The sequence below is a fragment of the Bos mutus genome, chromosome 1 (genome assembly GCF_027580195.1).
Source record: "Bos mutus isolate GX-2022 chromosome 1, NWIPB_WYAK_1.1, whole genome shotgun sequence".
Classification (NCBI taxonomy): domain Eukaryota; kingdom Metazoa; phylum Chordata; class Mammalia; order Artiodactyla; family Bovidae; genus Bos; species Bos mutus.
The window spans coordinates 146,621,383-146,636,843 of record NC_091617.1 but is presented as its reverse complement, the minus strand read 5'-3'; the positions used below and the strand labels follow the sequence as shown (position 1 = coordinate 146,636,843).

General features: G+C 53.1%; 1 protein-coding gene across 4 annotated transcripts in view; it reads left to right on the top strand.

Moving 5' to 3' along the window:
* PLCL2 (phospholipase C like 2) overlaps positions 1-15,461 on the top strand; it is a 212,830-nt gene that overhangs the window by 143,578 nt on the left and 53,791 nt on the right. The gene's annotated exons all lie outside the window — the stretch shown is intronic.

The window sequence follows — 15,461 nt, the reverse complement described above, 5'->3', positions numbered from 1 at the left end:
TCTTGCCACCTCTTCTTAATATCTTCTGCTTCTGTTAGGTCCATACCATTTCATCAGGGTCTGTTCAGATGAGTCAGTTCTTCACATCAGGTGGCCAAGGTATTGGAGCTTCAGCGTCAGCATCAGTCCTTCCAGTGAACACCCAGGACTGATCTCCTTTAGAATGGACTGGTTGGATCTCCTTGCAGTCCAAGGGACTCTGAAGAGTCTTCTCCAGCACCACAGTTCAAAAGCATCAATTCTTCAGTGCTCAGCTTTCTTTATAGTCCAGCTCTCACATCCGGACGTCTCGCGCCCGGACGTCTCGCGCCCGGATCGCGCCCGGACGTGACCACTGGAAAAACCATAGCCTTGACTAGACAGACCTTTGTTGGACCATTTACTTTATGTATTAAATGATTGAAAAATAAAAGTTCACGGCATGTAAAAATCATATTGAATTGGAGCCTCAGTGTCCATGAGGAAGGTCTGATCGAGCCGTCCATGACACACCCCGTGTCTGCTTACGCACGGTGGCAGCAGAGCCGAGCGGTCACCTGAAGTGTTTACTGCTTCTTTACAGGGAAAGTTTGCCAGCCCCTCAAAATGAGAATCAGGGCAAAAGTCCTCAGGGTATTTTGATGACTGTTTCCAGTTTCACTTTGAGCAGCTTACATCATGACTTTAGAGGTCTCCTTTGTTTTTCTTCTTCTTTTGCTTTAATCATGTACTTGTGTGTTTTGAACGTGGATCCGCAGCACACGATTCTGCTTGTCACCCCATAGAGGAGGGCACCTGAGTTCTGTCCTGGACGAGACAGGGGGCCTTGAAGCAGTAAGACTTGTCAGTGTCGGAATTAAAACATTAGAGGCAAGCCTTGGAGAGGAGGGCCTGTGAAAATCCATGTTTGCTCACAGCGCCTGCGAGGACAGCGTGCTGTTCCAGCAAAGAGTGGTGGCCATCAGGCCGAATTTTGTGTTATAATCCAATAAAGCGTGTAGCTAAGTCCTCTGCACGGTATTAGCAAGATGTTTAATCCTGATTCTGCTTGGTGATGAGACTCAAAAAAGGAGTTGAGGACTGCTGATCCTGTCTCAGTCAAATCAAGCCTGTCCTTCAGGGAGAGGGGAGCTGGCGGAGTGGGTAGGCATGCTCTGCTTTCTTCTGGAAACACCCGGCTTCCTCTCCCCTTCCCCTCAGGCAGGCGGGGCGGGGGCGGGGGGGGTTGCTTTCCCTTCGATTATGAAATCTAGGCCTTCCTAACCACTGCCATTTAAGCCCTGCTGCAGTATTCTTGCCCGGAGGATCCCATGGACAGAGCAGCCTGGTAGGCCACAGTCCACGGTGTCGCAGTCAGAGATGACTGAGCGACTGAACAACAGCTACCCCACCTGGAACTGAAGCGCAGACCCTGTGCCCTCCGGCAAGGGTGGGCCTCTAGGGTCACAGGCCCTCCGTGCGTCTTTCTTAGACTCATCACTAGCTCTAATCGCGCATCCATTGATCTGAGTCCTTTTTGTAAGGTACCCCTCTCTCCCTCCCCAGATCTGGGCCTGAGTCTGGCAGCGACCACGTGTGTCCTGCTCACCACCAACCTCAGCGCCTGCCGCAGGCACTCAAAATATGTTTGTGAATGACTGAAGGAGTGAGTGAAGGAAAGCGCCCTGGGTCTGGAGGACACAGGGATCACGGGTCCTCCCTGCCCTCCGTCTTCTACGTCCCAGGGTGCCTGCGTTTCCCTGAGCTCGGCTGGTCTACGCGTTCACGGAACGCCCTTCTCGGGAGGGCCAGGCTTGGGGCTGGCAGGACCACAGGGTGCAGGGACCGCCCCCCCAATCAGTACCAGAGGGTCCAGTGGTGCCCACGCTGAGGTGGTGAGGGCACCTGGGCCTGGCCGGGAAGAGGACGGGGCCCGAGGTGGCGGGGGCACGGCAGGACCCGGGGCTGGAGGCCGGGAAGGGGGCACCGGGGTCCAGGTGCCCGCACCATCTACCTCCTGTTCACACCCTGAGTCTCCCCTGCCCGTTGCCAGAGGATGCGTGGTCTTTCCTGAAACGCCCTCTTTAAGGAGGAGACACCGCAGGGCTGGGGAGTGGAGGGGTGAGGAGGTCGGACAGGAGGGCGGCGGGACCCAGCGCAGGCCCGGGAGGGGAACGTGGCTTGTGTACAGAGTTCTGTAATCTCCCAACGCGTCCTCGGAGGATGAGCGCCTCGTGAGCTCACAGGGGGCCGCGGCTCCCGGCGGGCCGCGCCCGAAGCCCCTGGCCCGCACGTCCCTGTCCTCCGCTGCATTGCCTCGCCCCTCACCCCCAAGGCCCGCAGGCTCCAGGAGGAAACCTAGACCCTGCACACAGCATCGCAGTCTGCGAGCCCCCCGCGACCAGTCCCCACCCTGCCCTTCTCTCCCCGGGGTCGTGCGCCGACTCTCCGGGCAGCTGGCCCCCGGCAGGTGTGGGCTGCGGGGTTTGGCCCAGGACACGCCTCGGTGAATTCAGTTTTGTGAGTTCTTGCAGCCCCGGGGCAGATGTGCTTGGTGTGAACACACGTGCACGACACCGTTGTTGCACGGAGACGCCGGGACTAGCCTCTGGGGGACGGAGGGGGAGCGTGCGTGCACCCCGGGAAGTCGGTGAGTGGGGTGCTGGGGGCGTACCCTGAGCTCGCGGGGTCCCTGCCCTGTGCGCGCTCCGTGACGGCACGTTGCGTCTGCATCTGCGGAGCAGGCGGGGTCTCACCGCCTCAGAGGGGATGAGGTCGCACGTCAGCAGCCCAGAGCACGGGAGGCTCTCAGTGCACTGTGGTCAGTACCGGGTCAGTGTGTTCCTTCGAAGGCTAGATGTGTGCAGCCCTTGATGCGCTGAGACCTCGCCCTTTGTGGACATTTTCACAGCACTCAGACCTCAGAGCGCCAGCGCTGCCGTATACGGAGGCGGGGTTATTGCATTTCATAAAGGCGGGTTTAAAATTTTGAAGTGAAAAGCAGAAGGTTGGGTTTCCCACCACCTTGCTCAGGGGAGTTGCCTCTCTAACTCAGAAAGCGGAAGACGCAGGAGCACGTGAGTTCTGTGGTCACCCCGGGGAAGGACGCCTGGGTTTGTACCCTGAACACCGTCTTGGCCGGTCAAATGAATCTTGCCCTCCTCCTTCCTCTGGCGTTCCAGAGAACTGTGGACTCTTTACGGTGCTCAAAATATACTGCTCTTCCTTACGGAGAAGTCTCTGGTTGCTGTTCTCTGTTAACTAACATCTATACTTAGCTACCGCAGACCTGAGAGAAACTAATGACAACCTTATAGTAATACTGTGATTGAATTATCGCCTGTTAATTAGGAGTTTCTAAATCACCTTGATCCCCTTGGAGAAAAGCCTTGATATAAGGAGATGGTAATAAAAGTGGCACTATTTTAATTCAAGTTGTATCTTTTGAAATTTAATTAATTTTGTAATAATGGTTTTAAATGAGCGTGTTGGAGCTCCAAACGGTCCTTGGTGACTTGAAAGAGTTGTGCAGCATCCAGGAGTTCCTGATACAGCTTCCGGAAGTAGCTTGCTCACCGAGTTCCCCTTTTCTCGTGCAGGGGTGGCTTAAGCCAGGTTTTAAACCTCCTCCGTTCTTTGGAGATGCTCCCCCGCATCCAGAATGCAGCCTCTGAGCCCGCCAGCTTTAACACTTTGGGCACCGGGGAAATCCCACTGGGGCCCCGCCCTCCTCTCCCCGTTCCCAGGCATTCACTCAAGGCAGGAGCGAGTGGTCAGGCCTGGATCCCAGCCTCCCAGCCCCCCGCTGCCCACCCGGCCCAGTGGAGAGCTCCTTTCCTGGCTGCTGAGCCCTCACAGACTCATATACCTTCCTGCTCTAGTGACCGCAGGGAATATATGAGCCCACGGTGGGCTCAGACTTCATGCTGCTGTGTGTGGAATCTACAAAGATGGTACAGAGGAGCCTACTTGCAGGGCAGGAATAGAGACGCAGGCATAGAGAACAGACTTGTGGGCCCAGTGGGGGAAGGAGAGGGTGGGATGGATTGATAGAGCAGCGCTGACATGTGTACGACCACGTGTGAGACAGAGCTGGTGGGAAGCTGCTTGTAGCACAGGGAGCTCAGCTCGGTGCCCTGTGACGACCTGGGGCTGGGATAACAACGGCGGAGGAAGGCTCAAGAGGGAGCGGGTGTATGTCTACCTGTGGCTGATTCACCACGCTGCACAGCAGAAACTAGCACCACATTACGAAATGACGGCACTCCAGTAAACTCCATGCTGAGATGGTGCGAGGGTGTCACTAAGCACATTGCTACCATAGTTGGGAAAGTCAGAGAAACTTTTTACAGTGTCGAGGGGCTGCTATGACCAAGAGCCCCTGGGGGACGATGAGGGTGTGTGTGCACCCCTGAGGTCACCATGTTGCGACATGATTCATCACGTGCTGTAAAGGAGCCTGTTCAGCATGAGAATGTGGAATATGGCTTCCCACAGAAATCATGTGCAAAAATGACATGGAACGCCCTGAACTCTTCCCTAAGGAGACTTCTGATCACATGAGGTTGGTCATAAAATGGAGAAATAAGAGGGTTGTTACCATCTGAGTGCGTGCAAACGTGCTGTATACATGCTCTCTACACAGAAAAGCCCAGGATGGCGTATTATTCATGAACTGGTAGTAATTATATACTTTTTCTGGATAGTTTTGTAGTTGCATCAGGGTTCCTTTTTAGGGTTTACGTTCTGTTTTATTGCTCAATTTTCACCAATTTTTGTTTTCTCCAAATAATCATATCATGCAGAAAGCAGTGCAAGATCAAAATTCTTTTCAACTTGTTGACATTCTGTGTACTTCTGAAACTAAAACTGTGCAGAAAATTTAAAACTTTGCTGACAATTGACCGTGGGATAAACATTTCAGATCTGTGCGTTGACTCTGTCACTAACCTCTCAATGCAGTGGAACTCCTGGCTTCCCAGAGCCCCTTTCTGTCTTCCCTGCTCTGTTCTGCCGTTCCCAGCTTCAGCCCCGAGCTCACCAAAGCCTGTTTAGGAACTTGGAGGCTTCTAGTGATGCCAAGTCTCAACTAATCTAATTATTATAATATGAGTGAATTCCTTCCGCATCAAAGTTTGGTTCTGGCGTTACTGTTTATTCACTTGTCTGCATAAAACTTTATCTGATTTGATGGATGGTTTTTGATAAGTCACCCTGTTGCATTCACTGTTTTAGTTCCTCTGAACTCTGACTCTGTGATTTTATCTTTTTGTTTTTATTTCTATATGCCCCCCCGCACCTCCTTCATTTCCTCTTTATGGTGTTTTCTCTCCCCTTTGCCCCTTTCTCCTCTCCTCCAGCCTACAAATGTGTATTACTACGGACTTCTAGTGGCTAATGCTGGAAGTACCTCTCAGAAGTACCCACAATGTAAACATGTGGTCCGTCCCAGTGCACCGGGAGACACAGCAACTGGAGAAAGAGCGAGCCTAGGGCAGTAAACTGGTTGTTTTGACTACATGATGCTGTTTATTTCCATGTTTTATACTAAATCCAAATGGTTATCTTGGTGAGTACAGGCAAAACCTATATTTTCTGTGAAGTCGATAAGTTGTGTCCAACTTTGCAACCCCATGGACTGTAGCCCGCCAGGCTCCTCTGTCCTTGGGATTCGCCAGGCAAGAATACTGGAGTGGGTTGCCATGCCCTCCTTCAGGGGATCTTCCCGACCTAGGGATCAAACCCAGGTCTCCTGCATTGCAAGCAGACTCTTTACCAAAAGCCCGAAACCTCTATTACTCTGTGTATAATAAGCCTAACGTCTCTTTGCTTTTATGTTGACCTGGTAACTCACTTCAGGGACTGCAGTTTAATTAAAACTTGACGTTTAATGTGTGAGATGAAGCCCAAAGTGTGTGGATATAGTAGTATATTGCTTTGGTGTGAGGAGGGGTAGATGGAGTCATTGACGGTATAGGGGAGGCTTTTCATCGTGTGGAAATTCAGCTAAATGGCTGCGGATGGGTTGGGATGCTATTTACGGGTTTGGTCTGAAATGTAGTACCTGAGAGATCCAGGCTGTAGCTCAGGCCAGAGTTTCGTGAGGCACAGCCCCACCCCGAGGTGTGTGTGGCCCTAGCTCTGCAGTGAACTTCATGACAGATCAGAACATACTGAAAAGCCAGAGAATCCTTGGCTTCCTGAATATGGACCCTGGGTCACTCCTGACTCATAATTTGCTCCAGATTTATTACAGCACTTGGCACCTCTTCTCTGGCAAGAAACGATTGTTAAGAGAGTTGAGTGCAGTGTGGAGGCAGGCTTCTGTGGTGCCAAGAGCACCCTTCAGCTGAACGTGATAGATACTGAGAGTTAAATTCTGCTTCACAAGAAAACTGCGTGATTTTTGAAATGCTCTTATACTCAGTTATAACCCCTGTTTTGAAAGTGTAAATTTATTTGAATATGACAGTGGTACATTAGGGAACAATTTTAATCTAACACAGTTTTAACGAATTTGTTTTTACTTGTGTACTGTTTTGACCACAAGAAAACACTAGTGGGTACTCACACCGCAGCTCAGTGAGCGGAGCATGCACACGCGCCTCAGACAGCCCCTGGCTGCATCAGGTCACCGAGCGTCCTGAGCCGCACCCCCACAGTGCGGTTCGTTCAGTCACTCAGTCGTGTCTGACTCTTTATGACCCCATGAATCGTAGCACGCCAGGCCTCCCTGTCCATCACCATCTCCCGGAGTCCACCCAAACCCATGTGCATTGCGTCGGTGATGCCATCCAGCCATCTCATCCTCTGTCATCCCCTTCTCCTCCTGCCCTCAATCTTTCCCAGCATCAGGGTCTTTTCCAATGAGTCAGCTCTTTGCATCAGGTGGCCAAAGTATTGGAGTTTCAGCTTCAGCATCAGTCCTTCCAATGAACACCCAGGACTGATCTCCTTTAGGATGGGCTGGTTGGATCTGTCCAAGGGACTCTCAAGAGTCTTCTCCAACACCACAGTTCAAAAGCATCAATTCTTCGGTGCTCAGCTTTCTTCACAGTCTAACTCTCACATCCATACATGACCACTGGAAAAACCATACCCTTGACTAGACGGACCTTTGTTGGCAAAACCATGTGTCTGCTTTTTGATACACTGTCTAAGTTGGTCACAGCTTTTCTTCCCCCACATCTCAGTTCAAACCTCTCATCAGACCTCAGACCCCTCCTCACGCCCCTCACAGAAGTTCACAAGCTGCAGCCGTTCCCCCACTCCCACAAGCAGCTCCGGGTCTTTCTCAAGGCCGGGTCCCACTCGCCAGGCTTAGGGCCGCGTGTGGCTCCTTACCTACTTGGACACGCAGCACAGAGCAACGCTTGTGTTCTGCTCTTGCCCCTTCTAACGTGTCACTGCAGAATGGCGGAGTGCTGTGCCCCAGACCCGTGTTCGCCACACAGCTTGTTTGTCCTGGTGCATGGTTCTCAGGAGCACGTCTGTCACATTACAGCACAGCCGTTGGTGCCGCGCCGGACTGTCCAGAGCTACCCCACAGCCGCGTCCGGAGCTCCGGACACTGCGGACCTCCCAGAAACCCCCTTCCCAGCCCGGACACGTTCAGCGGCCTTGTTCTGTCCCCGCCCCGGGCGCCGCCGCCGCGTCTCTTCCATTGGTTCCCTCTGCTTATTAATCTGAGCGGTTCTAGAGCATTGCCGTGATGTCTTCATTTATCTTTAAAATCCCCCTCAGAGATGAGTTCATTTCAGCTGCTACCTCCGTGCAGAACAGTCCCAATTTTCCGACCCCCGAACCAAGCTTTCCCAGTTTCCGGCTGCTGCAGAACCCTCCCCTCCCCCCTCCCTCCCCCCTTCCCCCTCCCCCCTCCCCCACCCCTCTCCCCTCCCTCCCCTCCCTCCCCCTCCCCCCCCCCCCCCCCCCCTCCCTCCCCCTCCCCCTCCCCCCCCCCCCCCCCCCTCCCCCTCCTCCCCCCCCCTCCTCCCCCCCCCCCCCCCTCCCCCCCCCTCCCCCTCCCCTCCCCTCCCCTCCCCCCCCCCCCCCCCCCCCCCCCCCCCCCCCTCCCCCCTCCCTTCCCCTCCCCCTCCCCCCCCCCCCCCTCTCCCCACCCCTCCCCCCCTCCCCTCCCCCCTCCCCCCCCTTCCTCCCGCCCGCCCCCCCCCCTCCAGTGCACCACCAACCCCTCCAGCCAGCTGGGGCGGAACTCCACTTCCTGAGCGTGGCTTCAGGAACGTGGGGCGCCACCACCAGAAGGGCGCGTCGTAGCCCAGGAAACGCTTGACAGCTGCTGGGTGAGGCCGGGTGACCTCCCGGCAGGGTCGCCCTCTGGGTCTCTGCTCTTCCTTCTGGGCCCGGGCGCGGCAGTCGCTGGCGCCGCCCTGTCCCTTCACAGCTGTCTCCAGCCCGCCTCTCCTTCCCACCCCTTCACACCCCACCCCACCTCTTCCGTGCCGTTTGTTCACAGCCTCAAGTTCTGCCTGAATCACAGCACATCTCAGCTTAGAAGCCTGATCCCCTGTCTCTCCAGCCTGGCCCCTTTCTCGCCACGCCCCACGCATCCCTCCAAGGCGAGTGGAGTGTCTGCTGAACTTGGTGACACTGCCCGTGGGTCTCTGACCTGCCCACTCCCGTCCAGCCCACGGGCCGTGCGCAGCAGAATCCAGCTGTGCTCTGTGCCTCTCGGCTGACAATCCAGTAACACCTTCCGTCTGCCAGTTCTTTTTTAAAGTTTATTTTTTAATTGAAGTATAGTTGACTTTTTTTTTTTGCCTCTTCATACCATCCGTGGGCAAGAATAGTGGTGGCGGTTGACATTTCCTTCTGCGGTGGACCACGTTTTGTCAGAACTCTTCAGGATGACCCGTCCATCTTGGGTGGCCTGCATGGCGGGGCTTGTAGATTCATTGAGTTACTCAAGCCCCTTTGACTCAATGGATCGTGACCCAATGGACATGAATATGAGCAGAGTCCAGGAGACAGGGTAGGACAGAGGAGCCCGGCCTGCCGCAATCCACGGGGTTGCAAAGAGCAGGACACACCTTAGCAACTGAAGAATAGCAACAACATAGGTGGTTTTACAATGTTGGGTTAGTCTCAGGTGCACAGCAAAGTGGTCCAGTTATGCATAGATACAGTTCCATATATCCAGTTATACATTTATACATATTCTGTTTTAGATTCTTTTCCATTATAGCTTATCATAAGATGTTGAGTATAACTCCCTGTGCTACACAGTAGGTCCTTGATGGTTATTTATTTTATATGTAATAGTGTGTATGTGTTAACCTCAAATTCCTAGTTTATCTCCTCCACCTCTCCCCTTTGGTGACCGTAAGCTTGTTTTCCACGTCTGTGGGTCTATTTCTGTTTTGTACAGGAGTTCATCTGTATCGTGTTTTTTGAGTCTGCTTATCAGTGATCTCATTTCATATTTGTCTTTGTCTGGGAGAGTTCTTTCTCATTTTTCTGATAGAGGATTTTCCAGATGGTTTTCTGTAGTGTGTGTAGTGAAAACGTGGACGTCAAGTTTTGTGGGGCAAACTAGGGCGAGTCCCTTTGGAAGCAGTTTGCTGTTTGGAAAGTGTTTTCGCAGTGAGCTCGCTGGATGGGGTGATGAGCCGGGCCCTGGGTGGTGCCCCCGCATGTGAGGTGAGCCGGCTGCTGGGCAGAGAACCCACAGCCTCGTGAATTTTGCGCCCTGGCAGAGATGTGTGATTTTCATATTCTGTTCAAGTATTAAAAAGCCACGTTGTAATTTCCAACAAGAACTTCATAAATGATTTCTCTCCCATTAGTTCAACCGCGTGGCATTTTGCTGTGCTGGGAAGCTCTCGTGAAAGAACACGTTACCCCTGCATTTCAGTTTAGAAGTCCCGGGTCCAAGAGTTCCCACATTTGATTTGAAAATTCTTCACCTGCGCAGTAATATTTATTGTAAAGTGATAAAGACAAAAGTAGTGTTGTTAACTCAGAGAGGACACTACTTTCAAGAACACATACACACACACAAAAACCCGCCGAAGCGGAAAGATTCCGAGGGACTTTCGCTCTCAGCGGTGGGTTGACTTCTCGGACCATGGAGCACAAGGGTGGCGGTCCTCTCGTGACGCTGAGTGTAGAGACTGCCACAGGATAACCCGGGATGGGTGGGAACCGCTGCTGTGGACCGAACTGGCTTGTCTTCTGCAGACCTTGGCCCTCGGTTCAGGCGTGCTGTGTGGTTAGCCGTCCCTAGGGTCCTAAGAGGGGCCCGCTTGGTCCACGAGCTGCTCCTGCCGCCGGGGCACCTGCCACGAGCTTGGTCCTGAGCTGCTCCTGCCGCCGGGGCACCTGCCACGAGCTTGGTCCTGAGCTGCTCCTGCCGCCGGGGCACCCTTTGTCCTCCAAGTACAGCCATGAGGGTCTGGGGTGTGGGGAGGTGGGGCAGCGGTGGGCTGCATATCACTGGTACCAGCTCACTGATGAGTTTGCGAATGACGGCCAGCTGTTAACGTTTGAGTCGGGGACACACATACCTGCTGTGTGTCACACGGTCACAGGGTCTGTGTCAAAGAACCCCCGCTTCATGCCGTGTGGCCACTCTCTTTCACGCAGCCTTAGCCCTCCTCTGACTGCATCCTCACTGGGAACAGCTGCAGCGGCCGTGTGTCAGGACGGGGTGCGTGCGGGAGGGCTCGGGAGGAAGCGTCCGAGGTCTGAAACTGTCGGCCAGCTTGAAGGGAGGGGAGTCTAGGGCTCAGAAGATGGCAGCGCTCTGGCCGTGGGGCTGCTCTCACCCACGGACTCAACGTTGCTAGCAAAGTTATTTTGTAATCATCAAAATCTGGGTCCCTGGCGTGAAAGGAGATTTGGGGTCTTGTCCAAAATCTGACATAAAGTCCTTACAAAAAGACATAGATTTGCTTATTCTGAAAACAGAATGTTCTTACTTAGATGCAAATTGTAAACAGAAAATAAGTGGTCTACAGGAATATAGTAAGATAAAATAATTAGTAATAGTTTTTCTCATAACCATATCTATAGACAGAGACGTTTAACTTTCAAAACAAGGCATTTTTATGAAAGGCATTCCTGATTTCTTTTCAATTTAATAAAATGTGAATTTTAATTTGTACTTTGTGTTTAGTTGAAACTGCCTACTTTTTCTCTGCCTGAGTCCTGTCCTGAAACCTTATCTTGAACTTGACTTATGAACTGGGTTTCTGGGCTATGTTAAATCAATAGATTTTCCTAACATATTAGTTCCATAAATTTAGGAGGTACTCGTAACTGGACACTAATATAGAATCCACTGTGTTCAGTCACTCAGTTGTGTCCGACTCTATGACCCCACAGACTAGCCCTGCCAGGCTCCTCTGTCCACAGAACTCTCCAGGTGAGAATACTGGAGTGGCCTGCCCTTTCCTACTCCCGGGGATCTTCCCAATCCAGGAATCAAACTCAACATCTTTGAGTCTCCTGCACTGGCAAGGGGAGTTCTTTACCACTAGTGCCACCTGGGAAGCCCTTAACAACAGCGGTGTAGAAGCATCTTGTGCCTTGTAAACAGTGTGAGGCTCCACGTGGTAAGTCACTCGGGCTGGCAGCTGGATGTGTGATGTCGGCGCTGAGACTTAACACCTGTGCATTTAAGGAGTGTTGATGAATGTATTTGCATTAATGCAAATCGTGGTTATAAAACCAGTCACTCTACCGGGCCTTGCATTATGGTGACATATTAATGTAACATATGCAGAGAAAATTAGATAACTGAAAGCAGTTTTTCCCTTCAACTCATCCCTTGATGTCACGCCCCATCTATCTGCTTTTGTCTAGCCTGAGGTGCGTATTCTATTGGTTTTATATTAAACGTAAATGACTTCTGTTTTTTAATAATGAATTGATAAGTGGAGCCCAGGAAATTGTTTACCGTTGTCCTTAAGAAAATAGCTTTGCAAAGTGCTTTGTAGAAACGTCATTTAAACCACACTCGTGTGCCCACGTCAGGAGGGAGATGCTGTCCATCCAGTGTGTAGCCTGTTGGGAGGCCGGGCGTCCCCTGCCTCTGGCCCCTGTCCTGGTTGGGGTGCGCTCTCCTCTCGGGCAGCTCTGCTTGTGGTCAGGACCCGGCGTGGTACCGAGGGCACCGCGGAGGCCCCGAGTCACCGCGATACCTGTGCCCAGGTGCTTAGTTACAGCCTTTGCCCGCACACCAGGCGGCCTTGGAAAAGACGCTTCGCTCTGGAGCCCTCCGACTTCTCATCCGTGGAACCAGTGCCACCGCCCGCCTCCCGTGGGCCTGGGAGATGGAGAGCGCTGGCAGGTCCCTGGGGCCAGGGAGGCGTCGACACGCTCACTCTGACTCACTCAGCCGGCACTCGGACCATCAGTAATCACAGCGTTGCAGCGTGGCGGACCTGGCCCGAGGCTGGTCCTGCCCGGCGCTCACGATGCCCCACGCGTCCCCGCCGCGCCCTCAGCGCCTCTGGGCAGAGTTGTCGGCCAAGTGGGAGCCATACCTCGGCCCGCCAGGCGGGTGGGTGGGAAGGCCGGCCCGGCCCAGCCCTCCCGGCCCCAGGCCCTCCCGGGACTACAAGCTTCATTATAAGTACGCACTCTGCAGCTGCAAAACGGGCCAAGCCGGCAGCTCCTCCTCCCCAAGGGGATGCTGACTTCACTCCGTGACAGGGGGGGCAAGGGAGTTGCCCCCGCTGAGGCCGGGGGGTTTCTTCCTTCCAGTGTCTGGGCTCTGCTGACCGGTGACCCCGTCTCCTGGGCCTGTCCCCGCGGAACCTCCGCTGCTCTGCGCCGCATGCGGTGATGGGGCTGCCCTATCTCCTCCCGGTGCCTGCCTCCCTCCGCCGGGGTGTTGGCCGCCCCCGTGGTGTAGATGCTGCGTGCAGCTCAGGGGCCGCTCCGTCCCGGTACTGGGAGGAGGACTTGGTGCTGAGCCGGCCCACGCCCTGCTCCGGCTCAGGGGTCTCGGTGTTGGCCTGGGAGCACGTGGGTGGCGGCCACGGGACCCCGGCTCTGTGAGTACCCTCTGCTCGGGGCTCCGGGTCTCCTGTCCTTCACGGGCACTCAGCACCCTCAGGGTCCCGCACGCGGAGCTTGAGGGCCCCATCGTCCCCGGGGCAGAGGACGGGTCCTCCCGCGGCACAGAGCTCGGGGCAGGGCGGTGTCCGTCTCCAGCTCCTCGAGGTGGAACGTGCGCTTCTGAAGCCCTGTTGTCTTTTGCGCTTAAAAGGTGTAGCAGCTTTGGCGATACCTGAAACTGGAAGATGCTTCTAAGAATAAAAATGTGAGCTGTTGTTGCTCTGAGCCTTGTCACAGCAGGCTTTTCAAACAAAGCTAGTATTAGTGAGTGCAGGACAGGAAGGCCTGCTCATTCTGCTAACATGGGGCCCCCGGAGGTGCCTGGCCCCCAGGTGGGAGGGGAGCCCCCTGGGACATTGCTCTGTGCAGGCTCCAGCCACAAGCCTCCCCTCCTCTGATCCCTGCATTATTGTGAACCCTCATCATGCCTTTCATTAAACTCAGCCTGCAGGTGGGAAATAAACTATGGCTCGCCACATTTATGGTCTCGCGCTGGGTGACGAAGCCGAGGAACCCACGTGAAGCTGTGCCTGTCCCCCTCCCCCGCTCCCCCCGGCGCGGACCTCTGGTGACCACCTTCCCCCACAGGCTGTCTGGAGGCCCGAGTCTTCCCTCGCGGCTGTTACCACTGCTGCACTGCCCCCTTGTCTCACGGCCAGGCGCCTTTCATTGCCCCCCTCCCCCCCCCGCCCCGCCTCAGTTTGAATGAGGGAGGCACGATTGGCCGGTTCCCTGACACTGAGCTGGGACAGCCAGCATCCTTGCTGGAAGACGTCCTGGCTTCTTGGTGTGTCTTATTTGGCTCGACATCAAAGCTGAGAAAGGTTACTGATGACGGTCTGAACCTTTTCAGTATGCAAATTGTGGAATGGTACAAATGACTTTCCATCGGTATCATTGAGTTCTGAACTATTCGTTTTTGTCACTGCCTGTTCAGTATGTCACGCTGTAAAGTAGAATATTTTAGTTTACAGGAATGACTCAGATCTTGAAGATCGAGTGTGGAAAGACTGCATTCCCAAGCGGGAGGCCTGCCACGGGGCTGTAGACTTCCTGCAGACAGCGGCTGAGTCCTTTCGGTTACCGGCCCCAGTGGCGTTCAAGCGCTGCCCGGAGGGAACCTCACAGATAACGAATGAAGGCCTGAGCGAGCACCTGCTTTGACCTTCAAACTTCACAGTGTTTACTGGCATTTTCTTAGAACAGTGGACGTTGATAAATGCTGTGTGACTCACTTTAAGAATCTGGTGTACTTCTTAAGAGGCATGTTGATTATGCTTTAGTTTAAACAAGTACAACTAATAAAATATGGTGCTCTTCAAGTTATATAAATAATCCAACCTACATACATTTAGTTTCTATAAAATAAGTACTGTGGCAGCCAGCGATAAGTACTATAAAGAAAAACTAGGCAGAATTTAGGAATGGAAAATGATGGAGTGGTGTTTGTTATATAAAGTAAAATGGCCATGCAGCAGAGATGAGTAATATTATCACATGAAATTTTTGGACATTTAAATACAAAAAGCTAACAATCAACAGGGACCTACTATGTAGCACAGAGAAGCCTATTCAGTATTCCGTAATAACCTGTATAGGGAAAGAATCAGAAAAAGAATGGATATATGTATAACTGAATCACTTAGCTATACATCTAACACTAATACAACACTGTAGATCAGCTGTACTCCACTATGAAATGAAAATTAAATTTAAAAATATGAATACAAAAAGCGAGAGTCTACCCTTATGGCGAGGATTATAATTGTACCTATTTGAATCATGAGAACTGAATCTGGCCTTCCCATTTTCATAGCAATTTCAGAGCCAAAAAGTTTACTTCAGACAGATCTTTCCCCAGCACTTTGGTGAATAAAATAATGGGTCAGCTGCACCCTGTTCCTTTTTCTTAATTCAGGCATAGCTCCTGAATCAAGCACATGCAGTGGAGCAGGACCTCAGCACTGGAATTCGAAAATCACTCATAGGCACGCTGCAGACACTGGCTTGGGGGATAGCATTCCTGATGTATCACATAAATGTTGTTTTTGATCCTCATCGGAAGTTTTAAACCGCTTCTCAAACGGAGGCATCTTGGGTGAATTGAGTGAGGCGTTTGGGTGCTGCAGCTTTCTGTAAGGTGATGAGGTTTTAACATGAAGGACGGATCGGATGTGCACCCGTGTCCATTTCTTTTCATACTGAAAGGGACTCAGTTCGGTGCTGGTCTCGAGGGTCACATCCAGTGTGAGCACCTTGGGGACACATTCCTCACAGTCTGGTCTTATCGCTCGTGTAGGGAGGTGTGACTTGATCAGTTTCCCCGTGAACCTGAGTGGGGTGTCAGGTGGGGGGCCTGTGGCTGCATTCGCTCAGCCACGCCGGGGGAGGGCCTGGCCCGAGCAGGGACCCTCCTGCAT